We start from the raw sequence: 22248 nt of genomic DNA on the forward strand, positions 1-22248 counted from the left end.
ACAGTTTAATTCAAGCCATATGTGTGAGGTATTAACTTTGATCCAAATTTCTCTTCTTTCTTTCGTTGGTTTATTTCGGTTACTGATTATCAATACGTATCGAAAACCTCCGATACAAAACCTATTATTTATTTTATCTATGTGCGAAGCATATACAGTACCTTCGTGTAAAATTTAATAAAAATCGACCCAGCTGTTTTGGAGTCAAGGATTTACGGAACCAACTCACAGAGACATAGGCACAAAGCCAAAGTTCTTTTGATATAGTAGTAGAGACACACAAAATAAATGTAAACATAGATTGATAGGAAATAGATGTGACTTAAACACACGGAATATAAAAAAAGCTCGAATTTAAAAAAGAAGACGCCAGGCGACAGATCAAGGGATGAGAAATAACGTGCAATCAATATTTTTGATAATAAAAGTATCGAATCTTCTTGACTAGATCTCAATCAAAAACCAAAAAAAGAAACATATATTTAACAAGAGCACGGCCCACGTATAAAGCCGGGGATTAAAACCGACTTTTTCTTTTATCGAAATCAATCTGAAAATATTTCATTTCTGAGAAATAACACACACACACACACACACACACACACACACATATATATATATATATATATATATATATATATATATATATATATATATGCGTGTGTGTATTACATTTTCAGAGAAGGGCACACACACACATATATATATATATATATATATATATATATATATATATATATATATATATCGCGCAATTACCCTAAAGTACGGTATATATACCGTACTTTGGGGGCAATTGTGCCAAATCCGGGGTAATTGCACCAACTAAAAAAAGTACTCTTTATATGCATGGTTGCCAAAAGAGCATTTTACATAGTTGGCGCAAATTACCCCAATGTATATATATATATATATATATATATATATATATATATATATATATATATACATGTGTGTGTGTGCACATATATATATGTGCATGTATATATATATATATATATATATATATATATATATATATATATATATATATAGGGGGATAAGAACCAATAGGAGGAATAGGTGTGTGTGTGTATGTGTGTATGTGTGTGTGTTAATTACCCACATTTGGTGATCGCCTGTCTAGGAAAAATATTCTGAAATGACATTTAGGTAGAATGCTTTTTATTTATTAAATTTTCACCCCAAACAAGGCACATTGCCACTTTGATATACGGGGCTACCATCTGGGCCATAAGTTACAGGGGACTATGTAGGGAGTTTAACACCACGATGTCTGATCACATTACACTTGGACTTCTGCATGTCAGTACAGTTGAGGAAGCATGAAACCGGAAGAGAATTCCAAAGTCTAGCAGTTCTGATGAAGTAGCTATTAGAGTAGAAGGTCTTCCTACATCTAGGAATCTCTACTGTGTAGGGGTGGGACTTGGCTGCTTGTCGGGTTTGTCGGGGGTATTTTCGTCGAGAGGGTACAAAGGCCGGCAGTTCGTCAGAGCATCCACCATTAAAAGACTTGGATGCAATATTTCGTCGATAGGATGGGGGCTGAAGATTAATTCACAGTTCGGGACCCACCAGGTTGGGGACTCTTTTTTGGACCCTAACCAGGAGCGAGAGATTAGTAGCAGACGCACCTTCCCAAATATGACAACAATTCTCTCTGGGCGAATCGTGGCCTTGTAGAGACACAGGATACTTTCAGACGTAAGTAACTTTCTAGCATGGTAGAGGGCGCCCACTTTCTTCGCAGCAATCTTGGAAATGATCTCGATGTATATATTCCAACCCATGTTCCCTGTAAAGTTGAGCCAAGGAGCTTGAACGAAGTACTTTCAAGTAATGTATCTTTAGCCAAAGCTATTTTTGGTCGCTAGGGTTCCATGTAATTATTAAAAGAAACAAGTTTTGTCTTGGCAGCATTGAACGTTACCATCCATTTTGACCCCATTCCACTACAGACTGAAAGTCTTCCTCTAGGGTTTCGGCCATTACCTTAGATATGTGCTCCTTAATTTTGTCCACGTGCCTTCTATAGAACGTGGTGTCGTCGACAGATTAATCCATCTCAGAGACAATTTTATCAGGTATGTTATTTATGAATATGAAAAATAATAATGGTCCAAGGATTGATCACCCGCATTTATATAAAATATTTTGGGCGTACATCTAATTATTTATGGGGAAGAAAAGTTTATTCCGTTTTTGTGTAGAATTTTAAAGAATTGTGGATATGTAAAACGAGTGTGTTCAGCACTGCATTTACGGTATTTCTTATTTGAAAAATAGATTGCTGTTTTCTGAAACGGTCAGCATTTCTTATTTTCGGATTCTGACTTATGACTTTCAAAAGTGTTGCTTTGAAGCAAGCGACAACAACTATAATACATTTGTTTATTAGGTTGATATGGAACTTGGTTTTAAAGAACGCCGCTATGTATCATTGTTACCTTTACTTATCATTTTGACTTTGAATTTAAACTGAATTATTTACCAACATGTGATTTTTTTTCATTTTATTTTAAAAAAATGTGAGATTTGTTCAAATACTCTCTCTCTCTCTCTCTCTCTATATATATATATATATATATATATATATACATATATATATATATATATATATATAGGGAGTGGTTCATGTACAAGTAACCCGGAAAATGTAGTAGAGAAGAGGAATATTCTTTTATTGTTTTAATTACCTGTAGAGTTGTAAAAGATGCTGAAAGTGCTCCCTATTGACAGCTATACATTTCTGCGCACGTTTAACAACGGTTGGAGATACTGCCTGTAAATCTTACTTGGTGATTCTCCTGATAGCGTTGGGAATGTTCTCCTTTAGTTGGTCTAAATTGTGAGGATTATTTGCATAACATTTTTGCTTTAAAGTAACCGAAAGAAAAAAATCACATGATGACAAGTCTGGGGAACATGGTGGCCATAACTCTTGGCGTAATATTTCCTTTTCCATAAACCTGCCATGAAATCGTGTCAGTGATCTATGAGATGTATGGTATGTAGGGCCATCTTGTTGGAAAAGAATTTCATTTTGTCTTGTGGTGTCAGTTGGTCGGTAAGAGAATCATTAGATTATTGGACTACTTTTCAGAATCTGAAAAAAATAAATTAGAGGAAATCAGAGAGATTGGGCTATATTCAAGGGGGGCATTCTTTATATACTAGCAGGCCGCCTGATGTTGCCCGGTCTTAAAATATGCTTGATTATATTTTAATGCATGCAGGTTTCGTATTTATTTTTATAGAGTACATACTCTAATTATTATATTATATCTAAAACATAGTAATTATTTTAAAAGAAAAACCAAGACTAAGGTGCCATAAGCTAGAATAGAAACCAGAACATATAGCTCTGCATCCGTATCCGCATGATCTAAATCCTTAGGGACAATACACCTGTAAAAAATTTCGTTGTTTAACAAATAATTTGAAGTAGCACAATTGCGGAATGAAACGGGTATAGCCGACACGCTAGGGCAAACTCAATGTTTATTTTTTTTTCAATTTTGTTTATTAGCGACTATTTTACCAGCTAAAATAAACAAATCGGAAGTGTTCCATAGGTTGAAATCCACTATATATGGTTTCAAGTCTACAGATTAAAAATTCATAGGGGATTTTTTTAGGGATTTTCCACACATTAATAGGCAATGCACGATGTAGAAGATATGCATAAATAGAACTGCGCATACTAATAAAAAAACAAAGAAAAAACAATCATCCAATTGAAAACCCTGAATACTTAATTAATTAAAGTTCGTTTTCCAACGAATATGTAAATTAGTTAACCTCTATTTAGTTTCTCGCATGTCTATGGCCGAGTATATTAAGGATATCTTTCTAATGATTTTTAAATAAAAATGTAGGTATATTATTTAATTGGAATTCATTATTAATGAATCTGACGAAGGCCAGAGGAATAGTTGGCCGAAACATCGTGAAAAAACATCTAAGAAAGATGAGGATAATAGTCAGCAATAAATAAATTAGTTAAAAAATAGGGTTTTAATATCAATGTCAGAGCGAGAAAAAACTCAACATTATAGGTGTATAGAAAGGTATCACGTCTATATATTTATACAAGTGAAATTGTCTGTGTGTGTGTCTATGTGTGTGTACATTTCCCTATCAAGCTACTCTGTAAATTTTAAGTGTACAGACTCGAAATTTGACGTAACAGATATTAAGATTAGGGAAAATCTTTTTAATCGGTTTTCGCAGAGAAATTTGGCTGTTAAAAGGTCAAAGTTCAACGATTTAACATTTGAAAACTCTACACAATTCCTCACCAATCAAAACACTTGAAATTTTAGATGTATGTTACTTGAACATGGATCAAACTTTTAATTTGATTTACACCCAAAACAATAAAAGGTAAGGCGTAAAAATGTGGGTCAAAGTTTAAAAAAACTGACATTTGCGGTCTCTACCAAATTATTCAGCTAATTTTTGGTCTAAATATTTGAAATTTTACATAAAGTGTATTCAGACATAGGGCAAGGTTGTATTCGTTTTTATGGCTGAAAATTTGGCTGCCAAGAGGTCGAAGTTAAAAGGAGTTGACTTTTGCGGTCTCTAGAAAACTATTCAGCCAATTTTAAACACTTGAAATTTAACATAAAGGGTATTTACATATGCAGTAAGCTTGTTAATCAGTTTTGGGGCGAAAATTTGGTTGTCAAGAGGTCAAAGTTGAAAGAGTTTACCTTTGAAAAATCTACCAAAGACCTCTGCTAATTTTGGGTCTAAACACTTGAAATTTTAGATGCAGGTTACCTGGACATGATTCAAACCTTTTAATGCATATATATATATATATATATATATATATATATATATATATATATATTCAAGCAAATATTATTAAATGCAACGGAGACACGTGCTCAAGATCAGAGGAGCGATAATCGGAGAGAACTTGGTCGTTTACGGTCTTAGATGCGCTACCATGGATGGTAGTGTGATCAGCATAAATGTCTACGAATTATGTAAAGATGTGATTTGGAAGATCATTAGTGTAGATCAGGAAGAGCGTTGGGCCCAGGATGGGCCCCTGAAGGACTCCAGAATTAATTATGTGATTAATATGCGCAAACGTTTAAATATGTGCAATTGTATTTATCAGTATATATATATATATATATATATATATATATATATATATATATATATATATATATATATATAGTGGAAATGGTAATTAATAAAAACTGAAGAAAGTGCTCAATACTATTATTGAGCAAATATGCGTTTTATTCTTTATTACCGTATCTTTCTGTTACGCTGAAACAATAATGTAACTTAACAGAAAGATACGGTAATAAAAAATAAAACGTATATATATATATATATATATATATATATATATATATATGCGACGGGAAATCGCATATGTATTTAATATTTACTAGAAACTTGGTGAATGCTCGTCCGAATAATAACACCAGCTATTACCTAATGAAGAAGTGCTGAAATGCAAACTCAGCTTTTTAGTTTGAATTGGCGAAATATACAATTCTTCTTCCAATATCAGAAATGCTAGTCAATATATTCATGCAGGATTCAACACAGTTGATGAGGCATAGTTAGTTTCATGAATTATTTATTTGTGAATGCGAGGAAACTCTGATTGGTTCTCTATAATATTTTTTTAAGAAAGCAGCTAAAAATAATAAAATAAAAATAATGTTTAACAATCTATTCATTAGAAAACTTAGTAATTTATGTTTTTTTAATAATACTCGTTTTATTGTTTATATTTCGGTTTCCATTCATAAATTATTTGATTTCAACTAACCATCAACTAACCATCAACTGATAGTTTATTTCCATTTATACTTTATTTTATTTAAAATTTCCCATGTATATTGCGAATTATCACGTTGACACACATGTCCCCGTTGGGGCAGCGCAGTAAAACAACTTTCAGCCTGATCGTTGGTTACTTATGCCGATTACTGACTGGACAAAAATAATGATATTATTTAAAAATTCACTTCTAATATCAACACAGGAATGTGCTTTTTTAAATTTATTTTGCCCTTAAACGAAATAATTTAATAATTTAATAAACAACATATTAAATGAATTTAACTTGAAAATCCAATCTATGAAACAGCATGGTTATTATTCTGCCTAAATACCTATAGTTTCTCATTAGGGATGTGACAAGAGAATATTCTTTTCATTCCTTAGACTCTCGGGTATATATCCGACACAGTTTGACACACTTAATCAACCAAGAACCACATCCGTCTATATAAAAACAAATAAGATATTAACGGATATAAACTCAAGAGTCAAAGCAATGAAACAAATATGCTGTCGTCACATCCCTGTTTATTATTTAGGAATATCAGGTGTTATATGGAGAAGGAATTTCTGCATATTGTTTCTAGACGACGTAGTCTTCTTGTAGCCACTAGAGTCATACAACGTCACTTCAGGACAGGAGTATTGGTAATTGCGTAATCTTTGCTTCACAATAGACTTCCCATACCGAAAACTTTACATGTGTATTCTCTTGTTTCTTAACACTAAACTGAGGTAATTTATGTAATTTTATCTGGACTATAACTTCTTGATTGAAAAAAAAAGATCGTCTGCTTTTTTGATTTCCGGTTTCTGAACGGCGGTAACAAACAAAAGATGATCCCTTCAGATTACATTTCCATCAGATAACATGAAATCTCCTCCTCTTCTTCCATGTTAAGAATAGCTTTATCGCCCACTTGGCCATGTTTATCGCTCTAGTCGATTACTCTGCTCTTCTACAATCTCCTTGTCGTTTCCAGTGTATCTATTTGTTAATCAATGTTGCTGCTTGTCTGTGACTCTCTCTATCCCTCTCCTAGTATTTATCTCTAATTATCTACCTCTCTATATGTGAACACGACTGTCTATATTATTGCAACTATATTGCATGAGAGAAGAAAAGCAGAGACAATAAAATAGTGCGATAAATTTTGAGCTTAGCATGTAATATATTTCGTTATTGTAGTAATAAACCACACTGGAAAATATAAATGTTTACGAAGTTCAATGATTACCTTTAATTTATGCATTGGTTTTCTATTTAATAAATAAACCAAAACAAATGATATTATTTCCAAATTTATAATAAGTTATATATATATATATATATATATATATATATATATATATATATATATATATATATATATCTGTGTGTGTATGAGTGTGTGCGCGCGTGTGTGTGTGGGTGTGTTCAAGCACATCTGACTGACCACGACAGAGTTCTTCTTCTTTTTTTCCGATCTTTCTGGATATCTTTTCCATTTGCCGAGCGATGTTTAAAATTTTAGCAGGTATTTATATAAAATGGCGCCCAAAAGTTGTTGTTCAGCCATATTCTTCTAAAGCGCTTTGTATCAGTTCATCAGATTATTATCAGGAACGATTGTTGTTGTTTTCTTTTTCCTTTCCTTTGAGGTTTGGTGTATTTATAATTTTTTTTTAATTGGCTATAAAAGTGGGTGCAGGAGGGTTAGGGGCGAATTATTTTTATTTTATTTTTATTTTTTTTAATTTCGATATTCCTATTTTATATTTTATTTATTGAGTTTCTTCTTAGTCATTAAATAATTTTAGTATATTTATCCGGCGTTAAAGGAGATCCGGTTTAAAAAGGGCTGTAGTTTTTTTTTTTTAATTTAAGTATGGCTTCTAGTAATTTTAGTCGTCGTGTGCAGGTGTTAAGATATCGAATTTTGGTATTTTTATTTAACATATTCCAAATAGCAGGCGATTGCAGGTTTTTATCGTGGGATGTTAGGTGTTGTTTTATTGCACTATTATCAGCTAAATGATAAGTTAGTCGTCGGGAGAGTGTTGTTGTTTTATATATATATATATATATATATATATATATATACATATATATACATATATATGCATATATACATATATATATATGCATATATGTACATATATATACATATATATACACATATATACATATATACATGTATATATACATATATATATATATACATATATATATATGTATATATAATTTGTTCCAAACAAGATAAAAATCATTATATCTCACTATCGTTATAAGCTTAGATTTGTTAATATATTTCTAGGTGAATGATTTACTCTGAAACTATTTAACCAATCAGTATAAAATAATATAAATAGTATTGACACCATCTTGGACACATTAATTATAAATAATAAATACTCCCCAATTTTATATTTTGTTTGATTATTTTCAAAGCTTTCATAGACATATGAGCACAACCTCTCATTTAAAATTGTTAAATATATCAGATATCATCAATCCATCATCATATAGCACCAATAAAGCAGGAAGGATCCCCTGCAGTGCAATTTATATTAAAGATTAAGTGCGTGACTGATATATGTACATAAAACACGCACGAACCTACGCACACACATATATAAGGATATATATATAAAAATATATATATATATTTTTCTTATAAAAGAAATATATATATATATATATATATATTTCTTTTATTAGAAAAAGATACAATGCTACGCATTTTTCTTTTTCAATAATTTCAAAATCACTTTACTTTGTCTTATGTTTTTTTTTTATCTACGTGACGTTTTAGTAATTATTTTCCTGATTTTTGGTCGCATTAATGTAAAATAAAATACGAAACATGTTAAATGAAACATGTTCAATGAAACAAGTTCAATGAAACAAGTTTAATTAGTTCAGCTGATAAAGTTGGACTGTCGATCACCAAACAATTTTAATTGTGTTACTTTCAAACCACCGTAACAAAGGCGATGACAGAATTAAAGAATCAACCTTTCATTTACTAACTGAAATCCCATCACGGAACATCTATACTGACGTAGATTAAAAAAAAACAAAATCCACTGTCAGAAGAAATTATCGAATTTATGTTGCTAACACGTACGCACTGAGATGAAGCAACATTGCGAATAGTCTATATTTGACCGAAATTCCTCGCTATGAGACATTACTCTTGGAACACTTCTCGTATAACACATAAAAGAACAACGATATATAATCATCATCTATATATATAAATCCCAAATGTCTGTGAGTTTGTATGTTTGTATGTAACGCTAAAACTTTTGAAAGACACAACCAGACTTGATAAATTTGGTATCATATCGAAGCCCCGTGTCCCGGATGACAAATATCGAAATTTCACGTCAAACGGACGAGGAGAAAGGGGTAAACGTATCAGTTATCTCCAAGGGGGTCCCAAAAAAAACTGTCATTGTAATGCTTTTTATTACGTAATTCTTGAATGATCCAATGTAATTCATACGTAAAAAAAAAAAAGCTTAGTCATGTCACGTGACGTGACGTCAACGTCCACTAATGGCGAACAATTGTTAATAAAAAAATCTTTCTCCGATACTTTTGCATTTTTCTCTTCGGCTCAGTTATATCTTTTTTTTTACTTTATGCCAATGTTTCCATCGTTATTACCTGGTTAAAAATATTATTTATACACGAGTTTTAACGAAAAATGTCAGGAAAAAATGTACGGGAATAAAAAAATTCACCTTTCAAAATATTAGACGATAATAAAAATATCGTAATATTTATGTAATATAAAATAATTAGCCATTTTGTATATTACCACGTGACCTCATACCTCTTAAGCTGGAAGGGGGGGGAGGAGTAAAACCAACACCGTCTCTCTCTCTCACACTTACTCTCTCTCTCTCTCTCTCTCACTTTCTCTATCACCCTCTTTCTATTTTTCTATTCGTTTAAAAAAACTTCACTGTGCACCGGTTTGGTTACTATGGAAACACTTAATTTTTGTGCTGCTTCGAAAAGGAACAAAATTCACTATACACCGCTTTCTCTTCCCTCCCTCTCTCTCTCTCTCTCTCTCTCTCTCTCTCTCTCTCTCTCTACACCCACTTTCTCTTTAAAACCAGTCGGTGTGTTTTTGATGTTACGTACGTATTTTTTATATTTTTATCTCAGTAATTTTTATTATATTTAATAGCATTTTCTTTTTTTTTTTTCATGGGAAATTATTTTTCTATTCGTTTTAAGAAAATGCTATTAAAAAATAAAAATGCGATAAATTCTGGCAACAGTTATTTATTTATGATATTCGCAGCCGGCCGGAAGAAACGCGCTTAGACATTTTGTAAACATTGTTTTTAAAAAATAAAAAATAATACTTCTATTATGTTTTAAACGACTGTAATAGTTTATTTTGGAAGTATATTTCATAAGGAAAATAAACAACCCACTTTAAAAACAGAAATTACGAGTTTTATATATTTTATTCGCAGTTTTTTTTGGGGGGTAGTCCATTATGTCTAACAGTTTGTTGAAAAAGTGTAGAATTCAATTAAAAAAACAACACCGTCTTTTTTTTTTTTTTAAATAAAACTAAAAACTTTATTTTTAAAATTTCGATGTTTGACAAACAGTCCATTATGTCTGTAACAGTTTGTTGAAAAAGTGTAGAATTCAATTAAAAAAACAACACCGTCTTTTTTTTTTTTTTTAAATAAAACTAATTTTAAAATTTCGATGTTCGAAAAAGAGTCCATAAAGAATAAAACAGTTAATAAATACAAAAAAAAGTTTTAAAATTTCGATGTTCGAAAAAGAGTCCATAAAGAATAAAACAGTTAATAAATACAAAAAAAAGTCCATTAATTTGAACTTAAAGCCTGTTTGAATAAAACTTATATAAAAAAAAACCGTCACTTCCGGCAAATGGCTATGTAAACAACTGGTGGCATTTTTCGAATACATCGGTAAACACTGTATGTTTTTCGAGCTGAATAAATATGTTACATTGAATAAAAACACAAAAAATATATCCAGTTGGATAGAAAAGTAACTTATCTTGCCTTTCCTAACATTTATTTGTTATATATTTGTCTTTTGACCGTCCACTAATGGCGAGTTTTTTTTTTTTTTTAAATAAAACTAATTTTAAAATTTCGATGTTAGAAAAACAGTCCATCACATGTCAATATAAAAATTCTCTTTTTGTTTGATAAAAAGAATAAACAGTTAATAGATACAACAAAAAAGTCCATTAAGTTCAACAAACTAAACTCTTTTATTTATAATAAAACTCTTCGACAGTTTAAATGCTTTCAAAATCCTATGTAAGTATATCGTTTTTACTGTACACAGATTCGAAAAAGTTGTCATCAAACAAATATATGACAGAGTTGAATAAATATGTTACATTGATTAAAAACACTTCTTATTAGCATTTTCTTTTTATATGACAACGTTAATGTTCATGAATCTCTCTTTTAATCATTTTTATCGACTATCAGCCAAATAACCGGGGTCTAAAATTTGGGAAATTATTTTTCTATTCATTTAAAGAATATGCTATTAAAAAAGAAAAAGTCGATAAAAGTTAGACATAAACAGTAAAAAAATAGAAGATATTATTATTAAATAACAATAATTATTAAAAATAAATATTAACATTTACAATAATAAAATGAGTTAGTATTAAAAATAATTATTAAAATAAAAATGAGTTTATTATTAAAAATACATATTAATATTCAAATAAAATTGTTTTTATTATTAAAAATAAATATTAATATTTAAAGTAGAATAAAATGTGTTTATTATTACAAATAAATATTAATATTAAAATAAAATGTGTTTATTATTAAAAATAAATATTAAGGAAGGTCAACAGGTGGAGGAAAAATAGTCAATGCAGGTCATACCACCTGACCAGCTAAAATCGCCTTTTTATATAAGGCAGACAGTCAGACTATTTGCCTTGAGGGCGGGCTAAGCCCTCCTACCCCCACCCCAAAGCTGAGAACTGGGGAAACTTCTCTCAGAAGGGGTATGGGAGGACAGGGAGACCTTCCCTCTTTCAACTAAGAGATAGATATCCTTTTGTATGGTTGATTGACCCCCCCCCTGTCGGTTCTGCTTACTCCATTCCGAAAGAGATCAACCTTACACAAAAAAAAAAAAAATATGGGGACAGGGAAGCCTTCCCGGGCCCCCTTTCTGGGAGGAGAAGTTCCCCGGCTCCTACCTTTTTGGGAGTGCTCAGCCCGTCCTCCAGTCAACCACAATATTTGAAGAATAAAGATATTTTTGTTTTTGTGTTTTAGGTGGTGAAGGTGATCTGGGGAGTGTTTTTTTTTTTCACAAAAAAGGTACTTTTTACGAATGGGTATCCAAGAAAATTACAGTATTTTGTCAGAAATTAAGATTTTCATTGACCACTCTCAATACTATCAGAAATGAACAAAGTTAATTAAACAGTCTACACAATATAAACTAACTGTTTTGTTGGCTTTTTATTCTAACTCCAAACTAACCCATAACTACATTTTTCTTTTATTTTGCAAATTTGATTTCCTTTAGTTTATATTGTGTAGCTGAATCAGAAATTGATTTATCTTTTGTCATTTGTAGTTAACATGCTATCAGCGCAATTACTACAGTGTAATCACACATGATCTACCAAAATAAAAACACTTCAGATAAAGTCTTAAATAGAATTCAGTTCCTTACATGACATCTGATGAAGTCAGTACAAACGTTACAAACTAATACTTGAAAAACAATTTGACATTTACTGTACTACAATATCACATTTGTATAGAAGTAGAAATCTGGATACCTATTCTGATACCTAATAAAAGAAAGGACACTCTTTGGGGCGGATTTTGATGATAACAAGTCACTAATAAGAAATTATAATAAACATTGAAATAATTTAAGAATTTTACCAAAATAAAATTACTTGGTAATCACCCAATTTCTGCCACAAAATTTTAATTGGCAAAACTCATAAGCATAAAATATATATTTTCTAATTTCATCTTTTTTTTTTTACATAATCTGGTTTGATGTTTTCCTAAATATTCAAATCACTATATTTTGCTGCTTAATATTAAATACAGCAAATGAGTTATTTTTATGCATCAAACAATTACATTTTCTCATTCATCCAAACTAATCACTGAACATCAATTTCATATTTTCTTCACTAAAATATTACTATGCTTGATGTCATCAAGTAGAGCGGATCATTTTTTTTTACATTTGTTTACACATTTTTTACAAATGTTTTTGAGAGTCCATACAAAGTTATAAGTGTTCAACATTTTTTTTCATTTGAATATATTTTGTCTAAGATTCTTAGCCTATGTCATTGCATACGAATTTGTTTCTTGAAAGTTAAGTTCACTGTAAAAACATCTGATACACCAAAATCCCTGATACCTGTTTCTTATAAGCGCCAAATAACTATCACTATTTCGATTTGTGTTTCATGAGAACAATTCAATATTGATACATTATAAGAAACATTTCCAGTGCTTTTCTCTTTTTAGCAATAGTTGGTTGATAATTAGAGGACACAACTAACCCTATACTATGCTTTACTTTGTTTTGTATATATATTTTGTATTGTGTGAAATTAACAAAGATTCATATGCAGGAATCTGTTGATACATTCCAAGAATCCCAATGCGACCAACAAACTTGAAAGACTACAATTTCTTTTTACTATGACCAATAAGAAAGCTCAAGGACTAAGTTGTTGGACTCATCCTGATCACCATTTTAAATTATTGTTAACAGTAAGTTTAACATTTTAAGTACAGAATAATATTCCTTTTGATATTTATAAATTACTATTTTCTGTGACAGATGTTACTTTTTCAATATTGATTGTACCCTCTTTTGTGTTTTTAAATTTTGCATACAATAATATTAAGCACACCATACCAAGACCACTATTTGAGCATCTAATAAACTGCCTACCAAGACCAATGTTTTCAAGTGACAATGGAGAGTATTCATGTTATGTTTCACATTTTTATGTTTTGAAATATTTTGCTGCTTAATATCAAATTCAGCAGATGTTTACTTTGTTTTGTGTATATACTTTATATTAGGTAGAATAAACAAAACTTAATTTCGCTACCATCATTATTTGTAGTGACATGCACTGTTAACATAAATAAAATCAATGGTGACAATCCCTGATACCTGTTTCGTATAAGCACCAAATAACTATGATAATGTGTTATTGTTGATACATTATAATAAACATTTCCATTGACTGGTCGTTTGCTTAGCTTAGGTTTACATCATTTTTTCACAATGTTTCTCTACTTGCTTTCAGCATGAGAGCAGATCATATTCTGCACATGTTTCATGCATATCACAAAAACTTATAATATTTGATCAACATTTGACTAACAATTTTACAAAAAAGACCTACCACCTTAAGGGGGGTAAAGGTAAGGCTCCCCACATAACCATAAAAGAAAGCCGCCCCCCCCCACGCATACAGTGGGAAAGAGCTCCCTTCCCATTCTGGGGCAGAGAAGGGGCAAGGAAAACTCTTAAACATAAATGGTCAACGGAGGGTATACACCCTGGGAAACTAAAAGTCTATATGGAATCTGCATAAATTAAAATATCCTGTTTAAGCGTATTGTATGACAGGGAGGGAAGGTCAACAGGTGGAAGAAAAATGGTCTACGCAGAGCATACCGCCTGACAAGCTAAAATCGCCTTTTTGTATACGGCAGACAATCAGACTCTGATTGCCTGGACGGCGGGCTGAGCAATGAATGTGGAAGCCGGGGAACTTCTCTCAGAAGGAGGATGGGAGGCCCAGGGAGCCTTCGCTCTCCTCCTAAGAGAGGGATATCCTCTTACTCCCTTTGGAAAGAGATCAACCTTACACAAAACAAAAAATATGGGAAGAGAAGCCTTCCCGGGCCCCCCTCCCCCTTCTGGGAGGAGAAGTTCCCTGGCTCCAACCTTTTTTTTGGGGGGGGGGGGCCTAAGCCTGTCCTCCAGGCAACCAAATGAAAAAGAAATTTACCCATCCCACCTTTGTAGGAAGTGTGCTCAGCCCACCTTCTGAGCCACTGTGAAAGTTTCCTTCCACCAAAAGGGAAGGGAACGAGGAAGGAAAAGTCTCTGAGAATCTTCATGCAATTTCTTTGACAAAGAAACTGTTTTCACTTGATTCCACACAAAATTTTTATTGCTTTTTCATCTATTGTCTTATATTAGGATTTCTTTATGCATGTTATTTTATTTAAGAGTACTAAATAGCTTTTCAGTTTCTTGAGACTCTTTCAACTGTCTGGATTCTGCAGCAACGTTGTGGAGTGATATGTAAAACATAAATTGGTACTTTATAACAATAGGTATGTAGAATTCTAACTCGCCAGTGTTGATCGTTTCAATTATTTACAAATTCACCAGGTCCTAGATATGACCATAAACTGTATCCAAACATGGGGCTTTGAAAAGTGTGGAGCCACCATTTAATTGCTATTGCTACCAGGTCCACTCTGATCTGGAGTAATAGTACCTGTTAGGGTCCCAATTATGAGTTAAATAGAAACCAACATTAAATAAACAAATATATTCTAGGAAAAAAAAATGTCACTAGATTGGGCATGAAATAACCTGATATAGTGTTGATATGTCATAAAACAAAATGAACCAACAAATTCACCAATCGACACAATATCAACAAATGTATCTTTCTTTTCCTTATTCTGTGCTTATTTCTTGGTACTAAGCTTATCATTAACTAACCCTGACATTTCTTTTACTTTGTTTTGTGTATATATTTTATTTTGTGTAGAATAACCAAAAAGACATTTAGCTACCACATTTGCAGCGAAATGTTAGCATACATAAAATCACTGGTGACAACCCATGATGTTTTTTCTTATGAACACGAAATAACCAACACGCTTTCCATTGGTTTTTCATGATAACAATTTAATATTGATAAATTATAATAAACATGTCCATTACTTTTCTTTTTTTATCAATAAATATACTTGGTTGATAATTAGAGAACACAATGTTTATTGTAATAAAACTTGTGATCTATAACATCCAATTCTAAAAATTAAACTTTCCTTTCTCAATTGAAACAAACAACATACCCCACACTATGTTCCTAAAAATGAGGATTTTACTATTGCGTTTACATAATTTTTTAGCTATGTTTCTCTTACTTTCAGCATGAGATCATTTTCTACACGTGTTTCATGCATACCACACAAACATTTTACCTCTGACATTTTTAATTTTTTTCCAATTTCCTTTCACCATGAACATTATCATTAGTACAGTTTTCATTTAAAATGAAGCTGTACATGGTTACTATTACTTGGAAAGCAGATCTAAAAAAAAAAAAAAATATCTGTTTTCACTTTGAAAATTTACGATTTATAGATCTCGGATTTGGCCCTTCTTCACCTTTTATCTTACATTTGTAAATATTGTATATATAAACTTTTTTCTTATTTCTCCAATGTTATTTCTTTCATGCAATTTCATAATCCACCAACATTGTATAAGATTCAATTCCATTTGACACTTGAAAACAACTTTTTATATAGTAAACAGCATTTATTTCTTTTCAGACATATTCTTATTTTATTTTATTTCCAGTACTATGTTTTATTACATTTTGTGGACACTCATTTAACTCTCTGGGATGCTGCAGGGAACATGTAGAGTGATATATCAAACAAGAAGTGGTACTTTATGACAATAGGTATCTAGGATTTACACATACCAGTGTTGATAGTTTGAAATATTTACAGACTAACATTTTACACAATATAAACACATGTACCTTTTTTTTCTTTTCCTTTGCTTATTTCTCGAACCTAAACTTATCATTAACTAACCCGTAACTTTGTTTACTTTGTTTTGCGTATATATTTTATATTGGGTAGAATTAACAAAACTTAATTTCGCTACCATCATTATTTTTAGTGACATGCACTGTTAACATCAATAAAATCACTGGTGACAATACTTGATACCTGTTTCGTATAAGCACCAAATAACTATCACTATTTCGATTTGCTTTTTCATGATATGTTCATCTTGATACATTATAATAAACATTTCCATTCACTGGTCGTTTGCTTAGCTTAGGTTTACATCATTTTTTCACAATGTTTCTCTACTTGCTTTCAGCATGAGAGCAGATCATATTCTAAACGTTTCATGCATATCACACAAACTTATAATATTTGATCAACATTTGACTAACAATTTTTTGCCAATTTCCTTCAACATTCTCATTACCATTACTACAGTTTACATTTTGTCGTTAAAATGAAGCTGTACATGTTTCCTATTACTTGGAAACCAGATTTGTAAAAATCCCATTTTTTTTTCACTCTGAGAATTTTCATTACATTTCTTTGACAAACGATTTATTTTCAATGAACTTCAGCACATGATTGTTACTGCTTTTCCCCCTTTTGTCTTATATTTGTTTTTCTTCATGCCAAATATTTTATATATCAATTTTTTGCTAATTTCTTAAATTTTATTTCTTTAATTCTTAGTCCACCAATATAGTATAAGTTTCAATTGCATTGAACGCAATGTTTTAGATAGTAAACATCAGCATATTTCACTTTTCAAGCACTTTTTCATTTTATTTCAAATACTATGTTTTATTTCATTTTGTTGACACTCATTTACCTCTCTGGGGTGCTACAAGGAACATGTAGATTGATATACCAAACATGAATTGGTGCTTTATAACAATAGGTATCTATAATTTTGCTTAATTCTCTAACCTAAACTTATCATTAACTAACCGTAAATTATGTTTTAGTTTTGTGTATATATTTTATATTGTGAAGAATAAACAAAAATTCATTTCACCACCACATTTGCACTGTTAGCATACACAAATATCACTGGTTACAATCATTGGTAGCTGTTTTTTAAAAACACCAAATAACATTCACTCTTTCCATTGGTTTTTCATGATAACAATTTAATATTGATAAATTATAATAAACATGTCCATTACATTCTCTTTTTATCAATAAATATACTTGGTTGATAATTAAAGAACACAATGTTTATTGTAATAAAACTTGTGATCTATAACATCGAATTGTATAAATTAAAGTTTCCTTTCTCAATTGAAACAAACAACATATCCCACACTAAAAATGAGGATTTTACTATTGCCTTTTAGATCATTTTTTAACAATGTTTCTCTTTTTACTTTCAGCATCAGAAAATATAATTTTCTACACGTGTTTCATGCATACCACACAAACGTATATGTGACCAACATTTTACCTCTGATACATTTTTTTCCAATTTCCTTTCACCATTGTCATTATCATTAGTACAGTTTTCGTTTTGTCTTTAAAATGAAGTTGTACATGTTTCTTAATACTTCGAAACCAAATATATCAAAAAATAATTTTTTTCACTTACAAAATTTTCATGATATTTCTTGGACAATCATATTTGTTTTTAATTGAATTCAGCATATGATTCTTACTGCTTTATCACCTTTTATCTTATATTTCTTTTTCTTCATGCCAAATATTTTAAATATCAAATTTTTGCTCATTTCTTAAATTGAATTAAAAAAATGGATTTTTTTATTCCACCAATATTGTATAAGGCTCAATTCCATTGAACACAGTGTTTTATATAGTAAACATCAGCATTTGTTTCTATTTTATTTCAAATACTGTTTCATTTCACTTTCTCGATAATCATTTACATCTTTGGGGTGCAACAGGGAACATGTAGAGTGATATATCAAACATGAATTGGAACTTTATAACAATAGGTATCTAGAATTTCCACATACCAGTGTGGATAGTTTTAAATATTTACAAACTTACAATTTACACACTATAAACAAATGTATCTTTTTTTCTTTTCTTTGCTTATTTCTCGAACCTAAACTTATCATTAACTAAACCTAAACTTTGTTTACTGCATTTTGTGTATATATTTTATAATGGGTGAAATAAACAAAACTTAATTTGGCTAATATCATTTGTAGTGGCATGCACTATTGACATATATAAAATCACAGGTGACAATCCTTGATTCCAGTTTCGTATAAGCACAAAATATCTATCATTATTTCGATTTGTTGTTCATGATAAAAATTTAATATTGATACATTGTAATAAACATTTCCATTGCTTTTATCTTTTTATCAATACATATACTTGGTTGATAATTAGAGGACACAACTAACCCTATACTTTGCTTTACTTTGTTTTGTATATATATTTTGTATTGTGTGGAATTAACAAAGATTCATATGCAGGAATCTGTTGATACATTCCAAGAATCCCAATGCGACCAACAAACTTGAAAGACTACAATTTCTTTTTACTATGACCAATAAGAAAGCTCAAGGACTAAGTTGTTGGACTCATCCTGATCACCATTTTAAATTATTGTTAACAGTAAGTTTAACATTTTAAGTACAGAATAATATTCCTTTTGATATTTATAAATTACTATTTTCTGTGACAGATGTTACTTTTTCAATATTGATTGTACCCTCTTTTGTGTTTTTAAATTTTGCATACAATAATATTAAGCACACCATACCAAGACCACTATTTGAGCATCTAATAAACTGCCTACCAAGACCAATGTTTTCAAGTGACAATGGAGAGTATTCATGTTATGTTTCACATTTTTATGTTTTGAAATATTTTGCTGCTTAATATCAAATTCAGCAGATGTTTACTTTGATATACCAAAATAAAAACACTTCAGATAAAGTCTTCTTACATAGAATTCAGTTTCTTACATGACATCTGATGAAGTCAGTACAAACGTTACAAACTAATACTTGAAAAACAATTTGACATTTACTGTACTACAATATCATATTTGTATAGAAGTAGAAATCTGGATACCTATTCTGATACCTAATAAAAGAAAGGACACACTAAATAGAGATTAGCTGGTTTCCCGGCATAGCCCAGGATGTAATAAAGATTGACTGAAATACATGTTCTAGCTGGTTTCTAGGCGTTGCCAGGGATGTAATATAGACACATTATGTTGTATATTACCTGTTCTCTTCTCCCTAAGGTAAAACAATTTCATATACATGCTGTAAATTACCTACGCTAGGGATAAAACATGAACAATACCAGTCCTAGGGTAGATAAAACAAATAATACATAGAGATGAAAGATTCCTCTCCCCTAAGAATAAAACATATATTCAATATCTGCTTTTGTTTTTTCATTGTTTATACGGTCCCGAGCAACGCCGGGTAGCCCTGCTAGTCTATATATATAAAAGGCAAAAATCGGTGTGTATGTATGTATGTATGTATGTTTGTTTGTAACGCTAAAACTTTTGAAAGACGGAACCAGAGTTGACAAATTTGGTATCATATTGCACCTTGATCACCCGGATGACAAATATCGAAATTTCACGTCAAACGGACCAGTAGAAAGGGGTCAACTGATCGTTTTTCTCCTAGGGGGGCCCCCCAAAAAACCTGTCATTTTAACGTTATTCAATACGTGTCACGTGACGTGACGTCAGCTCAAACTTTTGACAGACACAACCAAAGTTGACAAATTATGTATCATATTGAACCTTGATCACCCGCATGACAAATATCGAAATTCCACACCAAACGGACCATTAAAAGGGGGTGAACTGATCATTTCTCTCCTAGAGGGGCCCCCCAAAAAACCTGTCATTTTAATGTTAATATTACATAATCCAAAAACGCTTAGTCATGTCACGTGACGTGACGTCAACATCCAGTAATGGCGAACAAATGTAAACAAACACTTTGTTTTACCGATACTTTTGTAATTTCTCTTCTGCTTTGTTCTAGAGATTATTAAACTCCATGACAATGTCTCCAACGTATTTAACTGGTTAAAAATAGTATTTATACAGGAGTTTTAACGAAAAATATCAGGAAAAAATGTACAGGAATAAAAAAAAATTCAGCTTTCAAAATATTCGTCGATAAAAAAACCGATCTTTATATTTACGCTAGCCATTTTGTATATTACCACGTGACCTGCTATCTCTTAAACTGGAGGGGGGGGATCCACTTGAATCCAACAAAACCAGTAATTTTTTTTTTCTATTATATATACAGCATTTTCTATAAAATTAAGTGTAGACTTTATAATTAAAACAAAAAATGTTATTCATACTAAAAAAAAAAAACGCTTAGTCATGTCACGTGACGTGACGTCAACATCCACTAATGGCGAACAATTGTACCTATTTACTATGCCTCCCCACGGGACAGAGTTAGACACCAGGGTCGTTTTTTAACGTGGAGAAAAGGTACAAAAATAAAAATTGTCTCAGTCGTGGAGGATTTCTCCTCCACCGAAAGAGAACAAGAAATAGAAGTGCAGCATCTGAAGAACAGATACTACACTTTGATCTTGACCAAAAGGCCAAGAATGCGAACAATTGTAAATAACAACTTTTTTCACAAAACCAACACCGTCTTTCTTTTTTTTCTCTCTCTTTCTCTCTCTCACCCACTTACTCTTCCCTCTCTCTCACCCTCTTTCTCTTGACGTCACACCACTGTTAAACTGTGTGGGGGGGGAACACATTCCCAGGCATTATCTCCTATAGATGCACATTTTATTAGAAATTCAGCTTTCAAAATATTAGACGATAATAAAAATATAAAACCAACACCCTCTTTCTCTTTTCTCTCTCTCTCACCAACTTACTCTTCTCTCTCTCTCACCCTCTTTCTCTTGACCTCCTACTACTGTTAAACTGTGTGTGTGGGGGGGGAAGAGGCAGCTTGAAAACCAACAAAAACAGTGCACAGTTTCCAAAGCATTTGGGGTGGGAAGGGGGGGAAGAAGCCGAGCGCACAGTTTCGTGTGAGAGAGAGAGAACAATTCTCAACCTATATACTCAACAAATTTTTTATCTACAGATTTGAAAGTTTGTATATAGGGTATTCAGACATATGGAAATATATCTAGCATAATCTATCTATTATATCTATAAAAGTGAAAATGTGTGTGTGTGTGAGGTAGCCAGAGAGAGAGAGAGAGAGAGAGAGAGAGAGAGAGAGAGAGACAACAATTCTCAACCTATATATTCAATACATTTTTTATCTACAGATTTGAAAATTTGTATATAGGGTATTCAGACATATGGAAATATATCTAGCATAATCTATCTATTATATCTATAAAAGTGAAAATGTGTGTGTGTGTGTGCGTAAGAGAGAGAGAGAACAATTCTCAACCTATATACTCAACGTATTTTTATCTACGGATTTTAAACTTTGTATATAGGGTATTCAGACATATAGAAATATATCTAGCATAATCTATACATTATATCTATAAAAGTGAGAATGTGAGTGTGTGAGAGAGAGAGAACAATTCTCAACCTATATATTCAACAAA

General features: G+C 31.3%; 1 pseudogene; it reads right to left on the bottom strand.

Annotated features, from left to right (window-relative positions):
- Positions 1-21143: 21143 nt before the first annotated feature.
- Positions 21144-21277, bottom strand: LOC145246992 (U2 spliceosomal RNA; annotated as a pseudogene).
- Positions 21278-22248: the final 971 nt, after the last annotated feature.

Source organism: Euprymna scolopes, chromosome 24, assembly GCF_053919585.1.
Source record: "Euprymna scolopes isolate OS-2025 chromosome 24, ASM5391958v1, whole genome shotgun sequence".
Classification (NCBI taxonomy): domain Eukaryota; kingdom Metazoa; phylum Mollusca; class Cephalopoda; order Sepiida; family Sepiolidae; genus Euprymna; species Euprymna scolopes.